A 20,219-nucleotide genomic window follows, 5' to 3' on the forward strand; every position below is an offset into this window, starting at 1 on the left:
AATGGAGGGGGAGAGAGTGCGGCGGTAGTCGCTGCTGCGGTTTGCAATAAAGGCGCAACGTGTCACGAAACTCGCTCGGGGATACAAATATACACACTGGAAGCGAGCGCCGAGTGCTCACGCGGCTCGATTTCTTTTGTGCGGGTGGCTTCGGTCCGCCCCCCTGCCTGCCTGCCTGCCCCCACTACCATGGCCGCCGACGTGCGCGGACCGCACGGCACGTCGCTTGTGTCCGGCGGTTGCGGGCAGGCAGTATCCGGCTTGTGGCTAGAGCTCGGTCTGCGTGTGCCTGTCCGTTGGTCGACTGCGCACAAACGCGGCGGTGCTTTCGCATGTCGCGACCCGTATGCGGGATTGTGCGCGCGCCTGTGATCGGGAACAAATGGCCGCTCGGTATAATGAGTAGTCGAAAGTTGGTCCCCCGCTGGGGCGCTGAAACTGTTACACGTCGTGGTTGCTTCGGTGGCTGTGGCGTTCCGCTGCTGAGAACGACGAGGTAGAGAGTTCGATTCCAGACATTCGTATTATACCTTGCTTCTCGTGAACGTTAAGGAAAGCCCGGTTGGTGAAAATTAATCGTCCGAGGCCCCTCCAATGCGGTGTGCGTCTCTCTTGGCCGCTGTTGTTGCTTTTGCCACGTCAAACCATGCCAGTTAAATAAAGCTGTAGGGAGGCTACCAAAATCAGAGGGATTGGCATTTAGCTTTTTCGAGGTTGGCGCTAGAAGACGCGCTGATATTTGAACGATGCCTCAAGCTTATGGTTCACCGTGCCATGCACGATGCGCGATAGGGACCGATCTTTATAACCCCTCCCATACATCTGTCTCGTCGTTTTTGAGAAGCAAGCGACGATCTTTTTCGAGAACGGGCTAATTTTATTGTGCCTTTTCTGTGCAAAGTTGTTAATGTTTCAGCCGTGCCGTACAGGAAAGCCCCTGGCCGCACAGTACATCTTCCCGTCCGGCAAATATATTTATAGATCGCGCAGGTGGATTATTTGCCCCATGCAGCTATACTGCGACGGGCTACCGTTTTATTCGCCCAGCTAATACAGCAACGCTACACGACCAAAACTCGCTTTTTTACCTCGCTGCGGCGAAAGAAGGCATTCTTCGAGCCTGTTTATATTATTTTATCTCGCTACAAATGAACATCGCTTGCTCTCTCGTGCCTTTCGCCCCGCTTAGGAGAAAACGCCCCGATGCTGTAGATGTAAATCTATACTCTCGCTCGGCCGATGCCCGATCGTTCACTGATCGCCCTTGCAAAGCAGCCTGCCGATCTCTCTCTCTCTCTCTCTCTCGCAGAGCAGCTCCCGCGGATAGAGCACGTGACCGCATAAAGAGACCGCGCCGTACTCGGCGCTCGTGCATCAAAGGTTTATATACAATCCGGACCGACTGCACGGAGCCGTACACGGGAGCGGCAGCGAGGAGCAACAGTTTCCTCGCCCGGCCTCTCCATCCGCGAAGGAGTGGGATCCGCCGAAAGGGGAACCGAATGGATGTCCGACGAGAGCGCAAGAAGAGGGTTTGTAGGAGGAGGAAGGGGGTTAGATGCATTCGCGTATAAGCCGCGACATCGGGCCTGTATCTCACCGGGAGAGCACCCCATCAGTTGCCGACCCGATCGCAATCTTCATCGCGAAAGCCATAGAGGTGCTCCCTCGCTGGTCGCTCCGCGCGTCTATACGTTGTCTTTGCGTGTTTGATTTCTCCCTTTATTTCTTTCTTTCTTTCGAGGGGCAGCGCCGCCGCATTGGCTCGTTGCTCGTCGTCCCATCGCTCGGCGACGTCGACCTGTTTCCTCTTTCTCGGTCCTTGTCGTCCACTAGTGCGGCCGACGCGGCTAGCGAGGACGGAAGAGCGTGGCGTCGGTGCGGCTAATGACCGCGACTCGGCTGTCCTCCCTCCGGGGCGCCATCTATATAGCGCGACCGACGAAGAGAGGTCGTTCGTTTTGGGCGACCTCCCCCCCTCCTCACCTTCTTCGTCTTTGCACGACAGCCATACCGCCTGAGCTGTATGACCGCCTGGGTTATACCGCTCTTCTAGCGATGGTAGAGGAGAGGACTGCGACGTCGACCTTTTATATAACAATCCGTTGTATGATCCATTCTATACCCGAATGCCGTGCCGACTGACCAATCTTGCGGATATCGTATGGTAGAAGAGTGCAAGCGGGAATGAAAGAATGTGGTGAATTCGGACGAAATTATTGCTTTACGTTCCAACTCTAAATGCCAAGTCCACACATGGGCGCCTGCGCGTGGTTTTGGGATTGCCGGCGCCCTAGCTCCGGCTGTTCACGACGGCCAAACAACATAGCCGTTTCGTCACGAATCATATCTCAATTATACCCCTACACAATCTCAATTTCTGACTGCAACACTTCTTGTTTCTCTTTTTTTTTTCTTTTTAAAGTGTCTACTGCGTCATAAATGCCGGTAGATAACCGTGTAGACCAGTGTCTGCGACTCGCAGACTGCGTCGATATGAAAAGAAGACACTTAATCTGTGTTCGAAATTCGGTTTCTGTAATCGTGTAAACAGTGCAGAAAAGGAGGCATAAGGACTGAACCTGCTTCCAATACCAGGTGAAACTTCGTTTTCGATGCTATAATCGCCGTTCAGTGTTTGGTGAATTCGGTCCCTCAGCTGGTTGGTGGTGGTCGGCGTCAGCCGTATACAGCTTCGAGTTACCCGGCTCAGTTTTGGTATCATACGCAGAGGAGATTCTTTGCCGCGTATACAGTTTACGTGAGAGGGCGTCGTTCGTCGTTCCCTCTTAATTGATATAGACCTCTGTGTCGTCCCAGACGCCCGAAAGAAACCTTGACATTTGTTTTGAAACCACTGAGATTGCGTGAAAATACCGGACGCGGCAGCAACATGGCAGTGTACTAGACGTAGTTCCATCTGCGTTTAGGCAATGAAATGCAGTTTTTACCATAACAAACATGAGCAGATGATGGATATAGTTACTTTTTTTTTCACGTACATGGAGACGCAGCTTTTGGCATCTAATCGTGTTATCAAAATTTTTTAAAATTGTTTTTCAAGTTGATAACATAGCAGTAGACTATAAAAACCACCTCGAAGAGCGATCATGTCCCATAGTTGTGTTCGGGTCTCAGGAGGATATAGCGAACGTCGACGTGCTTTCGCTTCGAAACCCCCTATCCCATTCCCGAACCCTCGTGAAGGTCCTGTCCCGCGCTGGTGGACCTTCTTCTTATCACCTCGGCGATGAGCTCGCTGACCCGGTTCGCTGATTTGTGGCCACTGATAGGAAGCGCGGAACGTGAGCGAGATCTGAGAAACGTGCTCTGTCCTGTTTGTTCTTCGGTTCCGGCATGATGGGTGGGCCTCCGTTCGTTGGCTTCTTTCTGTTCGTCCTCTTTTAAGACCCTAGCTTTCTGCGGACGTGTGGCTTGCGGTTCGGCGAGTGACCCCGGAGTCATTTTCCTCGCGTTCGGAGTCGATAAGCCGTAGCTATATAGTACTCCAGGAGGTGTTCAAAACAACCGTCTCATTGCCGACCTCAGGCTGCAGCCAGTCCGCGTGTGCTGTCAAGACCGTGTTTGTTGAACGCGCTCTTGTAAAGCTCTTAGGTGCTGCGCGTGGTGTCCTTTACTTAATTTTTTCGCTTGTTCTTCCTTCGTTTACCAGCCGCTCACTCTGTAGATGGCGTTTTGTTGATGAGCGCGAGGTTAAAGGTTTGAGTGCCGGTGGGAGCCTAGCGCAGAAAAGACTCGTGTAACCGGACTTTTGAGTTCAGGTCAGAGAGACCCCCCAGGTGACGTCAAAATAAATTCGGCGCCGCCTCAACTATACAGCGTCTCTCAAAACCACGGCGTTGCCTTGGAATGTTAATCACCACGAATCGACGAAATATACCTTCGTTTCTTCGCATTTATCTTTAATTCCTTCGTTCGGTTTCTCATTCATTGTTTCGTTCCTTCCTTCGGTTATATTTTTACGCATTCACACATGTCTTCCTTCATTCATTCGTGCATTATTCATTCTTTTACTGATTCTTACATTGATTCTCTTAATCAATTTTTTATTCCTTCCTTCGTGTTCCTATTCATTTATTCTTTTGTTCCTTCAACGATTCATGCCTTGTTTCTCTACCTCCTTCTTTTCACTTCTTTCGCTCTCGCTTTCTCGTATTGACGTCCGCCCTCCTCGTATCGCACTTCCGGTGCGGCCCACCTAGGGCGATGGTAATGACCCCCTCGTTTGCGACCCTTCACTGGACGAGAACGGGGAACACGGCGGGTGCGCGCCTTTTTCAACGGCCGCTCAGCGCATCGCCGCTGGTGCGTACGTGTTCCTATATGGGCGCCCCCGTGATAAACCGCTCTGGTCGCTGCCACGGCGCCTTGTCTTGGCGTTGTATCAAAGAGAAAAACAAAAGAAATGAAACAAGCCGGACGGCAAAAGCGTTAAACTTCGTGTACCGTCCCGAAGGCTGTGTACCGTGTGTTGCCTTAGTACAAGGGCGACGAGGTCAACGTGAAGGAGAAAGAAGAAAGGGCCTGTGAAAGTTACGGCGTCGTTTGGGTCGCCATTATCCGCGCGGCCAGAAGACTATCTATACATACTCTTGTCTCACTTAGATCGGTGCAGTGCCCGCGGAGGTAAGGCGTTTTAATTTCAGAGTGCATAACTCACTAAACTCTGCTTATCTTGAGGAGGCAGGGTTTCTTTATTAACAGGCGCAAATTCACTGGTGCATCGTAATATAACCAGCGATGAGTGTCACATTTATTGATTTCTCGGTCGCTCGAAGGTAGCAGTAACTGTAAAGATTACGCTGCCGACCATGCGCCCCTGCGTTGCTGTGCGTGCTTGGTATTCGCTTGCATGGCGGACTTGACGCAGCCTCAAACGAAACGCAATATCAGCAGGCAACGCAAACGTGTCAAAAGAGTTCATGGCCAAACACCGTGGCCAAAGATTCGTTGCGGTCGCCGTGTTTCGGGACCTACAGTTCAGTGAAAAGTAGTGACTTGTATCTGATTCCCCTATTTTCACCTCGTCCCCGACAGCGATGATGTCACGTGCAAGTCATCTACTGTCGTTCTTGCTTGCTTCTCCGTCCTTGTTCATTGCACTCTTGTTCATTATTTGCCTTACAATTATTTCATTGTTAGTTGCTCCGTTTACTATTTCCGTGCATGCGAAACAACAACAATAAAACGTAGCCTGCACACACGCGCTGATTCACACATTTTGGCCACTTTCTCGTATAACCTATATCAACTCCGTTCTGTGGTAATTATCGCGTAGCATATGTATAGCTGGCGTAGGCAAGGGGGAACCGGCAAGTCCCGAATACTTTTGCGACTTCAATCACCGAGAAAGCTGAAGCTATAGCAGCCGTGTACCTTCTTCAGTACTGCACGTTTTTAGTCAGGGGGCTAAATTCCTCCAGCCCGCTGCTGTTGCACCCAATGAAGCTACCGGGGAGCCGGTCGTAGCCGGCGCTCTTTGGCCTCCTTCCGAGCTGCTCGTTATTCGAGGAAACAACCGGCGCAGTTCAGCCAACCGGGCGACGCTGGCTGGTTTATATACGACGAAAAATTGCGCGCCGGGTGGCGTTGTTGTTCGGAGCACCTCCAACCCCCCCCTCCCCCAGCTTACTTCGCGTCTCTTTCCTCGGCATCTCTTGCGCAGAAGCAAAGTTCAGAGGGCAATGTGGTGCTTTGATGCGTGTCGCCTACTTGGACGTCTAACGAGGCGTGTGGTAAAGGGAAGCTAAACATCTCCATCAGGCGATAGCGTGCGACGCTTAAACACAGTGTCACATGAAGCGCAGTACTCTTGTGGGACCAGTTGCCAGGGATCGAGCTCGTCGGTGGTTATCACTGCGGGCGAAAAACGTGAAGGATTCCGAGTCAGGCTCACGTAGATTCGACCGGAACGGTTGCCATCTTCTACTAACTGAAATCAGACGACCCAGTAAGCTTTCAATAAGCAAAGCCATAGGCAACGCCAGTAAGTTGGAAAACAAGCCGACAGTCCAATAACAGTCCTAAGGGCGACGGTAGTCACGTCATAGCAATTGCAATGGGGGGTAATCGTGCGCGACGAACAGTATTTTTTTCTTCTTTACACGACTTTCTCTGTTGGTTTGCTGCATTGAATTGCAGGTAAGCTTTCAAGGATTTTTGCTGCCTGGTGTGTTGTTTTCTACTTTCCTTTTCTATATTCTGTAGTGTGCGGGAAAGAAAATGCGAACAAGCGTTGCCGCCAGTTTGCTTCTCCACGTGTCACAGTTGCACCGCAGTGAAGCCCTCTTTGCGTAGCGTCTGTTTGTAGATATTTGAGTTTTCTTTAGGCTTCGTATTCCTTCTCCTTTCTTTTTTCGTTTTTTTTTTACCCTCTGTCTCTATCAGCCAAGTTTATCGGATACGATTGTCAAGCCGCGTAGTAAGCGCTCGCGAGCTTTTACGAAACGCGGGCAGTCGACAACTTAACGTAGCGTCGCACGTTTCTAAAGTGACGTAGGGTGTTTCTGTATAGCATTCTTTATAGGATGAATAGGTTTCTGTATACGATTTCCACGCAGCTATGTGGTGTTATTTGATACGGGCATTTTAAGGGGCGTACGTTTTCTTCCTTTCGTTATTATTATTACTATTACTTTTTTAGTGGTCACCACACTTACTTGCAGCATGTCGGCGTGTGTTGCAGCAAAAGCAAACTCCCGCTTGCGCTGAGGGGGGGATGGGGGGGGGGGGGGGGGGGTGGCCTACTTGTAAGCCACGAATCGTCATATACCAACCGCTCAGTGGACCGTGGTCGCTTGTCCTCAGCTGAAGTTCAGCGTCGTTCGGCCAACTGAACCGACGTCGCGGGTTCCGAAGCGATAGCGCAGTGGCCATTAGTGTCAAAGTGGGAATCCGTGTCTCTTGGGCGTCTTGTCAGGTCCTTCTTACTGCGCCAGTTTTCGTTATCGCGACCGTGTCTCGCCTCGGAAATTTTTTTTTTTTTCTCGAGCGCTCAGCACTCACGATGGGCCACCGAACGACGTTCTCTCATCTTTATCTCCACCATTTTTATGTTTAGTCAAGCATTTTTTTCGCCCCGCCGTTTTAGCGGATCACTGTCTGGATTCCTCACTGATTTTGAGTTTCGGAAAGCTTGAGTCGTAGACGCCGGTACGTACTTAACGCTTCTTTAGTCGTCGGTGGCTTCCGGCAGTTCTGTCCGCAACCGGCTTGCTATCTTTGTTTGGCGTTCGGCTGTTCGCGAAAACTCGCGTTACTTTCGGTTTCTGTATGATGGATAACTGCCTGGAAACAACTTTACGGAGTGCGGCCGATATTGGCGAACGTTCGAGCTCTACACATCGGCGCCATAGAAAGAAAGTACGGAATTTGGAAAAAAGCCGAGATGCGGCAGATGACGTTTCCGATGGCTTTACCGTTAATCGAGCAAGCATCGCGCGTTCGCTATGACGTACAGCTCAGAAGTTGACAAGTGTCGAGTATCTTTCTAGTAGGCCCTCGTGTCTGATTTACGGCACTTGAAGCGCAACGTATTTTGCGAAGGAGGAAGAGTTGCAAATGGAACGAAGGAACGACATCTTTTTGTTGTAACACCTTGAACAGCAGATCATTCTCGGTGAAAAACGTATTGCACCAGTCAAATTTTGTTCGAAGCAATTCCTCGTAAAGCTGATCGCTGTAGCAGAATGCGAAACATAAACGCCAGGATGGTGTCGAGTAAAAAGTAACATATACGAGAGTTATTAGCGGATATTTGGAGAGCGGTAGAAAATCAGTTTGCTGTTTATTTGTTTTCTGCTCACGTTACCTCTCAAATTGTAACCGTGTATATATATAGCGTTCTTGCCCCCATTTTTGCGAACACCTCTCTCTCGAGGACCTGATATACTGCGTCTTACGCGACACTTTCCGTTGAACTGAAACTACTCATCCGGTCACCACTTCCTGAAGGAGATCTTGCCGTTACACTCACACCGGCACCATTCCTGACACATAAAGCACTCTCTTCTGTTTGCTTTTTGAAGCCAAACGGGCGGGACGCTCGGAAGCTCAGTCAAATGAATCAGCCAAACTTTTCAAAAAAAAAAAAAATCGGTGACAAAATAGAAAGAATCGAGCCAGCTTGCAAGTTAAGTGCACGATCAATGAAGTGTGCGCGGAGTCCATTCAGCACACTGTCGAGAAAACAGCAGATTAAGGGGAAACAGCTCAAGCCGCGCCACTGCCGTGTTTCCTGCAAACTCGGCGCGAATGCTCCGTTCCTTCTTTTTACAAGTTTTGTTTCCTAGCTGCTTCTATGGTTGCTCACCTTCCTGTCGAAGTTCTTGAAACTCAGCGTATAGCTGGGCTCTTCTGTACACTCGCGCCTTAATAAAACGGTGCAACGTTCTGCAGGTATTTCTTTTCTTTCTTTTCTGATTCTCTCGGCCAAACGGAACTATATAGTGTTGTCCTTCTGCGATATTGTGTGTGTTCATCCGGACAACAAGCCGTCTGCTTTTCGAGAGCAGACGACAACGTCATACAGAGTGTGGGGCGTGTGATCCGAGTCATTCGTTTATTCTATGCTATGAATAATCAAGACCTGTTACTCAGAACACAAAGAATTGAAGACGTAAACGGTGACGAGACAATAAAGGGATGGTTACAACTGTAATCTCGAAACAGGTTGTGATGGAACGGTCACTTGTATTATCGCCTCGTCCTTGAAGACCTTATCACTTTCGCGCCACGTCTGGTTCTATAATACTCAACGGATTGTTCCATTCAAAAGTTTTGTTTGTAGGAGCTTTTCGTCATTGGTTTCCATTTTTGTCATTCGCTGTAGTTTCTTTCTCCATCAACATGGGCCACAGCAGTTTCAGTACGCGATCTTGCTTATATTGGACTACGTGCCAGTGAGTCGTCTACTCAATATCGAGAGCAGTCTGGATCGCCAGAGCAGACGAACGCCAAGATTCCACTCCAGCGCCATTTTGTTTTGTGGACGAGTGCGTAGGTGTGACAGAAACCCTGCGTTGAAACGCCGCTCTATGTGCTTCCGCGGATGCTCCACTGCATTTGCACGTCTTTTAAGTTTCACGAAGCGTTGCACTAACTGACTTCACGGTTTTATTCAGACGCGCTTCGTTGCGCTGTATATATAGCCTGCAAAAAAGCCGGCTCTGCGAGCCGACGGTCTTCCTGACGTTTCACAGCATTCATTGAACTGGGCGCCTCTGTATCTATCGAGCGCACACTCGCGCCTTTCATTCTTTCGCTAGCTTGGTGAACGTCGTTTGGTTTACTTGCGCCGAACTTAATGCAGCTTGTTTTCTTATATATATCTATAAGAAAAGAACCCACCGATCCTCTGCGCGAGTCTTACTTCCTGAAACCCGTTGCTCGCGCTGCCCCCCCCAACCCTGCCCTTTTCCGTCGCTTCTTGAAAGATCGGTTTCATATTGTTTTGTTCCCGACTCGTCGTCCCGTTTTACGAGCGTCTTTGTCTCCGCCGTTTTCCCACGTTTGGCCGCCGCTATCCGGCGGGATCCTTCAGAATGTGCGCTCGCCGTTCGTTCGTTTTGCTGTGTGCCCACGTCTTAGCGCCTCGCGCTTCAAAAAGCGAACGCCCGGCCCCCTCCCCATGTCTTGCTTCCTTAGCGTGCTTTTTACCTTCGCGTTGTGCTTCTAACGCTGTTGGCCCATTCCCGCCTTTACTTTGCTCTCTTCATCGACTCCTCGTCTCCTGTAGCTTGGCCGCCATTTCGCGTTGTATAGTTTCAGTTTTATTATACTTTCTTTTCAGGTTTTTCCGCTTCTGGTATCGCATTCTTTCGCGACCGGATCCCCTAACCCCATCCGGCCTCTCGTTTATTTCGTATCTCTCGTTCGCATTCTCTTCCTGTTTGCTCGCTAGCTGCACCCAACAGTTCGTATCCTAGGATCCGCTGCTGCACCGTTTGCGTTTGTCTATTTCCAATTTCGCTCTGAGGGTGTGTGCCATCTTTCTGTTCTTTCTTTTGTTGTTGTTCTACGGATCGCCACTGTTTGGAGGCTCGCATCAGAGGCAATGGAGGCCGCGTATTGCTCTTATTGTTCTTATTTCCAGAGCCTCTTCCGCCGAGGCGTGCGCGGATCGCTGGAAAGCAACTTCATCTCCGATCCTGACGAATTTGATTCCGGCTTTCGATGCCGTTGTGCTTTCTGATACACACACACACACACAGTCTCAATAGGCTCTGCTCGCAGCGGGAGGTGCCAGGGCTTGATGGAAAGGAGGTGGGGAGGTGGAAGAGGGTTTTGCTTCCATCTACTACAGCTCTTGCGCTTTGCTCCGCCTATAGTTTCGTTTTACTTCTCGCTTAACTTCAGCTTCCAGGTCGCCGAAAAAGGAACTTTGTTCTCTTTAGTAAGCTCAGTCGGAAGACGTTGTCGTCGGTGTCTTTATTTCAAAGTTGTCCTCTTTCATCTCACCATCGTCTCAGGTAAACGCGCAACCTCCTTTCCCACCCTTTGATCCTGACCCTGTTTGTTTGTTTGTTTCGCGTGTGATTGTGTGCGCGGGTGTGTGTGTGTGTGTGTGATCGAAAAGTTCCGAGAAATCATCGTTTCGTTTCCAATAAGGATTCGACGATAAGGGCGTTCTATCGGCCGCCCGACAGGAAATTGCGAAGCCTTACCTCCTTGCCGATATGTTTGTTCTTCCGCGCCGACACCCTCTAGCAAAAACACATTTGAACTGACCAGAAGAATAAAGGAAGGTAGTGGAGCTAAAAAGGTGTGAGCTGCGCACTCGGCACATTTGAAGGCTGGCACAGGTATTTCTTTCCGTTCGAAGGAGTCCTCGTTTTAATCAGCTGCACCTATCCATTCTTTCCGAACTTTCGGATGTTGAGTTTGGGCTTGCTTTGATCTTCGGTTGCCCACTTCAGTAATATTTTTTTTTTCTTTTGGGTGAGGGGAGAGTAAACACAGCTGTGTTAACTTGAGTTTCATTTCTCGTACTTTGGATTTATATAGACACCTATAATATTACTTTAGAGTTGTGAAGTGCACACATTGTTGTAGAGTTTTCTCAATAATAAGCGCAGACTGCATGCCGGAAACGTAGTCTACCTGCAGTGACTCTGCAATTTTAAGCGCGCGTTCCCCGTTACGTATCTCACAGTGCAAACCATCTCGGAGCAAGAGCACGTAGCTCAGCTGAAGATAAAACCTATAACTAGGGTGGTTATCGCGTCTGACAAGGCAACCACTTGCAATTCACACGCAGGGTTCACTCTGATGAACTTAACTATAAATGGGGCTTTACTTAACTGCCGATCTCAAACGTCTACTCGCGAGGTGGTTCGAAGTGGACGTGATTTAAAGCGAAACGCGCGCCTGCTCGTCGCGAGCATGCAGGATTATTTCTTTTCGCGGAAGCAAACGGTGATGTGTAGCCCTCTAGGGAGTCGCACTACTACAGCGCCCTCTGGCTCTATGCGAGAGGCAGGATTTCGGGATCGTGCCCGGGCGTTCTGTTCGCTTCCATTACACCGTTTTGTCTTGCTTTTTTTTACTTTTGTCTCCTCTTTTTTCAACGCATAGATGACGTTAGAACACGTGAAGTAGGCGTGTCGATCCAGGCCGGCACGAATCTGTACTTCTTCCCCTGCCGCCATTCCCTGAAACAAGGGCAAAAAAAAAAAAAAAGAAAAAAAAAAAAGAAAGAAGAGCTAGTTTCGGGATCTGCGCTGCAGACGGACGGTATATAACGGTGGCGCGCTGGCGCGCAGTACGTGATTTCAAGCGCCGCTCGCCCTAATTGAAACTGCACCACGTCGTTCATTAATATCGCGCGTTCGCGTGCGACTTTGCTATATAGCCGTCTCTCTCGCTCTCTCTCGCCAGCTGTATTCTCTTCTCCGCTTTCCCGTCTCTTTCCGCAGAATGCGTGCCTTCTGCACCATCGCCGTCTAGTCGTCTGCTAGCTAAGCCTAACCTCAGCCCACCCCGCCCTCCCCGTCTGTCTCCTGCCGCGCGGTTTTCGGCCCCTCCGTGCCCCGTCAGGTACTTTTAGCACCGGGTCAATGAGGTTACGACCGTGGCACGTGCCTGCTGCTGCGTAAAAGAACCCGGCCCATCCACCGGCGTGCGAGGGCGTTGGGAGTTAGGTTACCGCGTGAAAATGAGGAACGCGGGAGTGAGGACTCCGTGATTGCTGCGGTGCACGTTAACTTCGTCCCCCTCGCCACGCCAGCAGTCTCCGAAGCTGTTAGAATAGCGTATACCCTTCTCTCCCTCTCTCTCCCCATGCTCTTGTTTTGAACGGTGTAAACAGATGAACGTGCCCTAGTTTTGAACACCGCAAACAGACGAACGTGCGCGCTTTGTACACCGGGAACAGACGACAGCTCGTGTAACAGATGATGACCATGGTGTTTTGCAAGGTTGGCTCGCGATTTGCAGCACGGACGTGGCTTTTAAGCAAATGAGTTCGCTTCCCGGTTGGTCACAGAGCTAACAGTATAGCTCGTCTGGTTTTGTCCGAAATGCGCTTTGTTACTGCAGTTAACAGAGTGTATCTATGCCGCGATTCTCGCGTCTGTATAAGTGTCTGTCTCTTAGCAACGGTTAAGTGGGACTCGTGAAACCCACCGCCTTGCAGTGTTGACTTTTGTGGAGCAAAGCTCTAGGCCTGCAGAGGATGTCGTAGGTGGTTCTCATACCAGGTAAAGGGTTGCAGACGCCCTCTTCATCGTTCTATACAAAACAATTTTGCGCGGTAGATTTTTTCGGACCGTTCTCTGGCTCACCCGTGCACCAGTCCCGAATCGTTTGTTTGTTGTCTCCCCTCGGCAGCCGGTGGTGGACGGAAGCCAGGAGCGTACGGCCAGAAAACGCCAGATTTCGTGCATCTGTTCAGTGTTTCGCCGAGTTCCCTAACTTTGCTAATTCGCGGAAGCAGCCGCACTCGCTCTCACCCTCCAGACCCCCCCTCCCTTCCCAAACATGCACACACTCACTTCCGTTTCTGCAGCCTCGTTTAAAAGTAAGATAGACAAATAACGTCCTTTTACAAGCGCTCAGAATGAGGTCGAAGCGGCAAAACACGAAACAAACGGTGTGGTGAGAAAAAGCAGTACAGAGTTACGCAATAACGCAGCGAAAGACAGGAAACTCGGAACGCAGCACACACAGTGTTTAGAGCAGAAATAAAAAGCTAAAACTCATAATCACGTATAGACAAAACAGGTGCGCGGAAATCACTGCACATTTAGTGTTTACAGCGCGAAATTGCAACGCAGAGGACGTGCGCTAGCAAAGCAGCGCAAGCGAAACGATAGCGCGCAGAATACATAATGAAGAACACTTGCAGCACGATCAAAGCGTGAACTCGGTGGATTCATTACCCTCCCGTAAGCATTCTCACGATCGCGGACAAATGCGCCATCGCAAGCAAAGCAGAAAAGCACGTTTTCAAAAAAAAAAAAAAAGAAAGAAAAAAAAAAAACCCTTAGAGCAAAAGGAAGCGGTGGAAGGAGGTTGCTACCGAAGAGCTCCGCCCTCCAAACTCGACCACAAACAGCGCCGCGGCAGAAGCCGATAAAGAAGCCACCGGCGTTTCCCAGGTGGCTTGACTCGCGAGGTGCCCAAGAAATCGCTGTTGCGATCGTAGAATGCAAGGCACGACGCGATCGCTTGCCTCTCTCCGCTCCCCTTAGACCACTCACCCTCTCTCCTTCTCTATACACACCTAGGCCCGCGCACACCCATCGCCCGTCTAATTTACGTTTCGTGCAAGTTTAATTTGCGGGCGCATCGCCCGCCGGCTCCCGTGTGTGTAGTGAATAACAAAAATGGTCGTGGCCGGGGCTGTTCAGCGTATACGGGTATTACTTTTAATTGCGCTTTAACGAAGTCTCTCCTGTCTCTATCCCGTGGTATCTGCTTATTTATTTAGGCTGTTTCCTGTCCGCCTCTATATACCGGTGCTCACTGTATAGCGAACAGTTAGGCTCGCCGCTGATCCCTTGCCTTGAACAGGGGTGTGGACAGGAGCGGTGCAAAGCTGTATAGCTTCCCGACACCCGCAGAAAGCTGCAGAAGCCGGGGCTGACGGTGCCGGTGCTGTGTTAGGCTTATTGTTTTCGGGTTCCGGTGGAAACGGCTGTTCCTCCCTGCTTCTTGCGCTTTTTTTCTTTACGTTGTTTCATTCTTTTGTTCCCGGGACGACTAAACGCTGGGGTCGCTCACGGAGCTTCGAAGTGCGCAATTGAATTAGGCGCGTGATGTGCAGAAGCCGGCGCGCTTACAGCGTATATAGCGTGCGCGCAATGTTAACGATATGACGGCAGGGGCGATGTGTACCCAATTAACGACAGTGCACGCCACGTAATATTCCACATTTGTTTGTTTTTTGTTTGTTTATCCGCTCGCCTCGAGCGCATAGCGCAAAATACCGCTCGTTCTCCGGATCGTTTGACTTACGTAATAAGAAACTAATTACGTGTCGCTTATGAGACATTATTGGCTCTGTAGCTTCGAGTTAGCCCCAGATGAGACGTCTTGCTGAAGGTGTATCCGCTGATAGTTATTTCTATCAGCGCCATTTGTTCAAATAACCCACACACCGACGAGAACCCGTTCCTTTGTTCTTTCTTTCTTTCTTTTCATTTCTTGGCGTAATTCGGCTGTTCGGTTCAGCGTGTCTGGTTAGTGTTCCAAGTTCCCGAAGGCAAATTACCTGCCTGCTTTATTTGCGAAACATCGACGCGACCAGAAGCGCGTTGAGAGAGCGTTTGCTAAGATATTTGAGCGCATAATCTGACTAGATCTAATTCTTGCCCTCCGAGCATGATGCAATCATCGCCATTATCATTGGCCCATTTCAAGTCCATTGCAGGTCCTAGACCTCTGCCAGAGATATCCAATTATCTACGATCTTGCGTCAGCCAAACCGAACCAATGCGTGCACATTTCGTAATCACACCATCTGCCGTCATCGGCTGCGTTTAATTGTATTCCCTCGGCAGGCCGTACTGTTACTCTATTACAGCACCGGCTGTCTGTTAGACTAATCGCTGGACTTGATGAACTCATGAACTCCATTTCTGCATATTAATCTCATCATGAGTACTATCTAGCCTCATTTTGATCCATGTCTCCAATTCAAACCATATACAGTCGTTAATTTCCTAACTTTCCGTATATCATGTCCCGTACCATTGCTCGTTCCTTATAACTTTGGTTCAATGCTTGTGTACCAAAACTTACGTTAGTATTGCGTGACATGGATGGTTCCTGTCAAAATTTCGAAGGCTTCGATCGCTAGACAATCGCTACGGAGAAAGTACTACAGCTCTTTCGCGAGACCTCTGGTAAACTAGCACGCTATTCAGGTGGGGGGAAATGACTCCGCAGAGTCCGCGAGACGTCAGTCGTGAGTCATTTTTATACTTATAATAAGCCCGTCAATCAAGTAGCCAAATGATTATAGCAACGAAGCTACGCGATCATTTCTCCGAGGCCGCGGCTTGTGGGCTTCTTCGACGAACTAATTTGCAAGCATAAACAAAGGAACGACAAAAAAAAAAAAAAGAGAGATAAATTTGGAACTGGCGTCGAAGGCGAACGACTCGGGTGAAATTAATAAGCACAGTAGCGACGCGGAGGTCGCTGGCAGCAAGATGAAGAACACGTCAGGAACCAGAATCACGACAACGTTGGGAGAAGGGCAAGGGTTGTTGTGCTGAGGGTAAAGAGGAAGATTGAAAGTTTTGCGCGACCCGAGAGATACTCCCGCCCTTCCCAACACCCCCCTCCCCTCTTTCTCCTCCGCTCTTCACCCTCTCTTATAATGCCGGCGAGACACGCCCAATACGTTGATTGAAAATCGATTGTAATATAGAGCGCTCGCGCGCGCATGCCGTGCTTCCTCGCGAACTTGCGATAAGTTTTCGAGAGTTTGTGTGGAGAGAGAATCTCCGACAGCCTTTCGAAGATTCACGCGACTTCTTGGTGTACAGTTGGCATCAATAGATCACGGACCGCGGGATCCTGAGATAAATGTTGCATTTCCGGGCATTCTGCAACCGTGAAGCGAGTAAACTAGTATAACACTGCCTTGGTTATCTCGTGCTATAGTACAGATTGTTAATCCGAATAGTATACCAGACTGTGCGTGCCCAGGCAGCTAAAATATTCAACTGTCCCTCAGACTTCGTTGTCTGTAAACTTTTGCCGCCGACTGTGAACAGGCAAAGATGCGTGTCTTCTCGCATCGCGTTCTGTTGAGTGTGCGCGTGCGCGCTGCGTTTACGTTTGTGGGGAGGGGGATCGATAAGAGATTCAGTTCAAGCCGGTCTCGCAGTTGATTAAAGCGGTGGCAGTTTCACAGCAAAAGAGGAAGCAGTTCACCCTTAAGGTGATCGGAAGAACTTGTACTCGCGAGGTGACCATCTGCAAAAGTTACGCGAGCTTTACAAAATTCATGCGCTATACCACTGAACTTCAATCCCTGGCTCTGCGACCCCTAACCACACGTACAGCGTACACAGTCGTATTGGTTTCTGTCGGTCAAAATAGTTTGTCGTGCACCGCGAGGCCAGTAACACCCGTCTATATAGAAACCCTGAAAGAAGGCTTTCTATGTTGTTGGTCAAGTTCAGTCGCCAACTCTCGTCCCGATATTTCTTCAGATATTTGGAATAACGCGTAGTACCCGAAGCTCTAGGGTAATGTTTTTTTTTTTTTTAATCAAACAAATATCTTTTAACGGACCGTTTTCGTAAGAGCGCGCTACGTTATAATCTTTGCTTGCACGCGTGCGTGAACAAGACTGAGCAGGCCGAGGTATACGCATGCGGACAAATGCACGCGTGTCGAGACCACACGCTTACTTTAAGCTAGACAAGCTGTGCATACAGTCGACCACTCAAGTTTACGGAACATGGTACATCCAATAAGTCTGAACTGTGCGAAGCCTTGCCAAATAGCCTCGATGCCAAAAAGTTTCAGCGACCTACACACTCAGCCACCGAATTATAAGCGTCATGCCTTCACCGTAATCTGTGCCAGATAACCCTCCCAAACGTCACGTCTATCATTCTTACCATGCACTCGACCATTCATCAATCAACTAGTCATATTGGAATCAATCAATCAATTAATCAATCAATCATTTCATTATTATTAGACATAATTACAATTACAAAGTGAATGTAATACTGAAGAATGCCCAAAGTAAAATCTGTCAAGGGGACCTGCCGTTAGCACATGCATAAAAATGTAGAACATGCACTTAGCAAGTTAGGTAAAAACAGCCGGAAAATACAAATCAACATAACAGAAGTAAATAAATAAGACATCTGGTAGTCGAAGATTACACAGAAATTAGCAGGAATAATTATATTCTGAAATAAACATGCAAGCACAAACATTTTCAAGTACAACATAATTCGTGCCTGTAAAGCTTTCTTCTCCTTCTTTCACTGAAAGTGACGGCAGCGCCACCGTGCTCGTGACGTCACGCTCCGGAGCGTCTCTGCGCACGGCTCCTTTTCGACGTGCGTGCTGTCTAGAAAACACGCACCCCGCTCCCATCCGGGACGCTTCTTCTTCTCTCTCGGCGGTGGTCCCGTCTCGCGAGATTTCAATTTCGCTCTCGCGTGAGCACGCTGTCCTGTCCCGAAGGCCTTCCATCCCTCCCTCGCCTCCTTCTGCGTCGGTTGTGAAAGGCTCTCACCTCTCAGCTGTAGCGCGCAACCTCGTAATTACGGATTCCGGCTTGGCTATTGGCACGAAGTGTCGGAGGGCACTAGATGAATAGGAACTCTGTGGCGTGTGTGTATATATATACCTGTCGCGTGCAGCGCCTGTATATAGTTTGTCGGCAGTTTGAAACGCTGGCGCATTGGATGAGGGAGAAGTTTTGAAGCCGAGAGCGGCTTTCCAACTGGTTAGCAATTCGTTCCTTTCTCCGCGTTTGAGCCCCCACCGCTAGGCTACGTCAAGCTGACGCATATTACTTCCGTGTTATTAGCATACTATTATTACCATATTATTGTACCTTATATTATATACCGTATACCGACATATCTATCACACTATTCTTGCTTGTTAAAATTCGAGTGTGAAGGTTGGGAACTACAGAGCAGGTGTTTTAATGTGTCGCTAGAATTGGTCCCGAAAAAGGCCGGGCCTTGCGTCATCCGCGTTCTCGTGATGTCATGACACGTAGTCAAGTCGGAAAAGTCATGTCAGCACTCCTTCGACGCTATCCCCGCTTTGTAGACGAGTTGCTGTTGTGTTACTGGATTCGGAGTGAGTCAGAGATAATAGCTCTGTGATTAATGTATACTCTGTTTGCCCCACGTCTCCGCACGCGTTGTTAACTACGCTAATGGAACAGGTGTTGGTCGGCTTCAGAGGATGGTGCACGTTTTCTTTATGTTCGCGTAATGTAGACGAAATAAAGCCAGCAGATGCTGTTGTTGGCTATTTCTTGTGCCATTATAGCCATTTTCGCTATAAACGAAAAAGGAAACCAAACTATAAGAACGCGAGTTTCCCTGCGATGAGCGCGCCCCTGAAAGCGTCCCTTTTGACTGAACGAACCATACTACGTAGTGTATTACCAATGCGTTCAACTCTCAGCACCCACCCCAGCGCTCGCCGCAACCTAGTAGCGCGTGCATCTTCTCTCTCTCCCCTCTCTCTCAATCATCTCTCACCCCTTCCCCTCCGCAACCCCCTCGGAACTTCGACGTCCGTGGCAGTCGCGGAGCCCGCCTCGCCTGCTACGCGGCGGCGTCTTCAAAGGCGCACAGTCGACCGTGCTTCCCGACGCTGCCGCCAGCGCCCTTCGGTTTCGGCCTGCGAGCAAACTGTACTGGCAGCCTCCTCCCCCATTCTGCTACACTCCCAGCTCACTCAATCGAGACATTTTATTTTTATTTTGCTGGTTCCCGCGTTTGCAGGCGCCTCTGGGACTCTCGCTCTTCCGATGACGGACTCGGGGATCGGAAACGTTTCTAGCTCTAGATCGTGCGTGCACTTACGCGAACGTGCTGTATGTGCACGTGCGTGCGTGCATGTGTGCGCAAGCAAACGCGCTTTGCTGTAGCCTATATACCGTGGCACTTACGCTCGAACTTACACACGAACTTACGCACGCACGCACGCTAAGCGGCAGCTCATGCTAATGGAGCGCTGCTCGCTTCTTTGTCGGCGCTCTCTCCCTCTCCCTCATTCACCCAGCCGAGGAAAATCGCGTTTTCCCCAGCGCTTCTGCTCCTTTATTTTACCGATCTTACTTTCTCCAAAAATCTCGGGACTCGATACGATTTGTTCCGGGGTCTCCTTCACGTCACCCCCCCCCCCCCCCTTTCCCTACTTCCGTTTGAGTCACCACTCTCCCGAACCGGGAATCTTCGTCGCTTATTCCATTTTACGCACTTGCGTATCCGTATTACTCCCCCTCCCCCATCCCTCCCTCTATCGCTTTCCTAGCCCTCGCTGTATACGTATAAGGAGTATGTTTTTAATGAAATTACTCGCAACGGCGATGCCCTCTGGCGGTTGTTTGACTCGTGAGCCCCTCTCGGCGGGAAACCGTTGCTCCGCGATTCCTCGCTATAGCGTGGCACGTACCCTATTCCTCGCGTCGGGATATTTGTTTGCTCGCCGAATCTGAGAGAAAGAAACAACTATATGAAAAAACGATAAAAGGAAACGGAACGAACGAACGAACCCGAGAAACAGGCAAGCTCGCGAACTTCCGACGTCGCTCATGGCGGGTCGGCGAACAAAGCGATAGAAAGCGCTACAACGTTTGAAGCGAAGCGAACGGCATGATTCAAGAAAACGGTGGCGCGGGGAATTGCTGAGTTGAGTTGGATGCGTATAGCGAAAGTTGAAAAGCTGGAAAACTCTCGCTGGGGACCGAATTCCCGAAGTCAAGTCCCGGAGCCGAAGTCAACAAAGCGGTGGTAGTGACAGAGCGAGAAAAAAGACGAGAGAGAAAATACTAGTGAAGCAGTGAGCAAGAACAAACGGCAGGTATTATGCACGCAGTTCTTGTTTGCGTCCTCGCGCAGCAGAAAATGCCAGCCAGAGGGGCCAACTGTACTAGGCATAATATATATATATATATATATATATATATATATATATATATACATCTCTGTTAGAAAGTAAAAACCATAACGGAGGTCTGTCGTTTTTGAAAC

At 49.6% G+C, this 20,219-nt stretch overlaps 1 protein-coding gene across 1 annotated transcript in view; it reads left to right on the plus strand.

Annotated features, from left to right (window-relative positions):
* LOC119433519 (latrophilin Cirl-like) overlaps window positions 1-20,219 on the plus strand; it is a 290,667-nt gene that overhangs the window by 155,626 nt on the left and 114,822 nt on the right.

Source organism: Dermacentor silvarum, chromosome 11 (genome assembly GCF_013339745.2).
Source record: "Dermacentor silvarum isolate Dsil-2018 chromosome 11, BIME_Dsil_1.4, whole genome shotgun sequence".
Lineage (NCBI taxonomy): Eukaryota > Metazoa > Arthropoda > Arachnida > Ixodida > Ixodidae > Dermacentor > Dermacentor silvarum.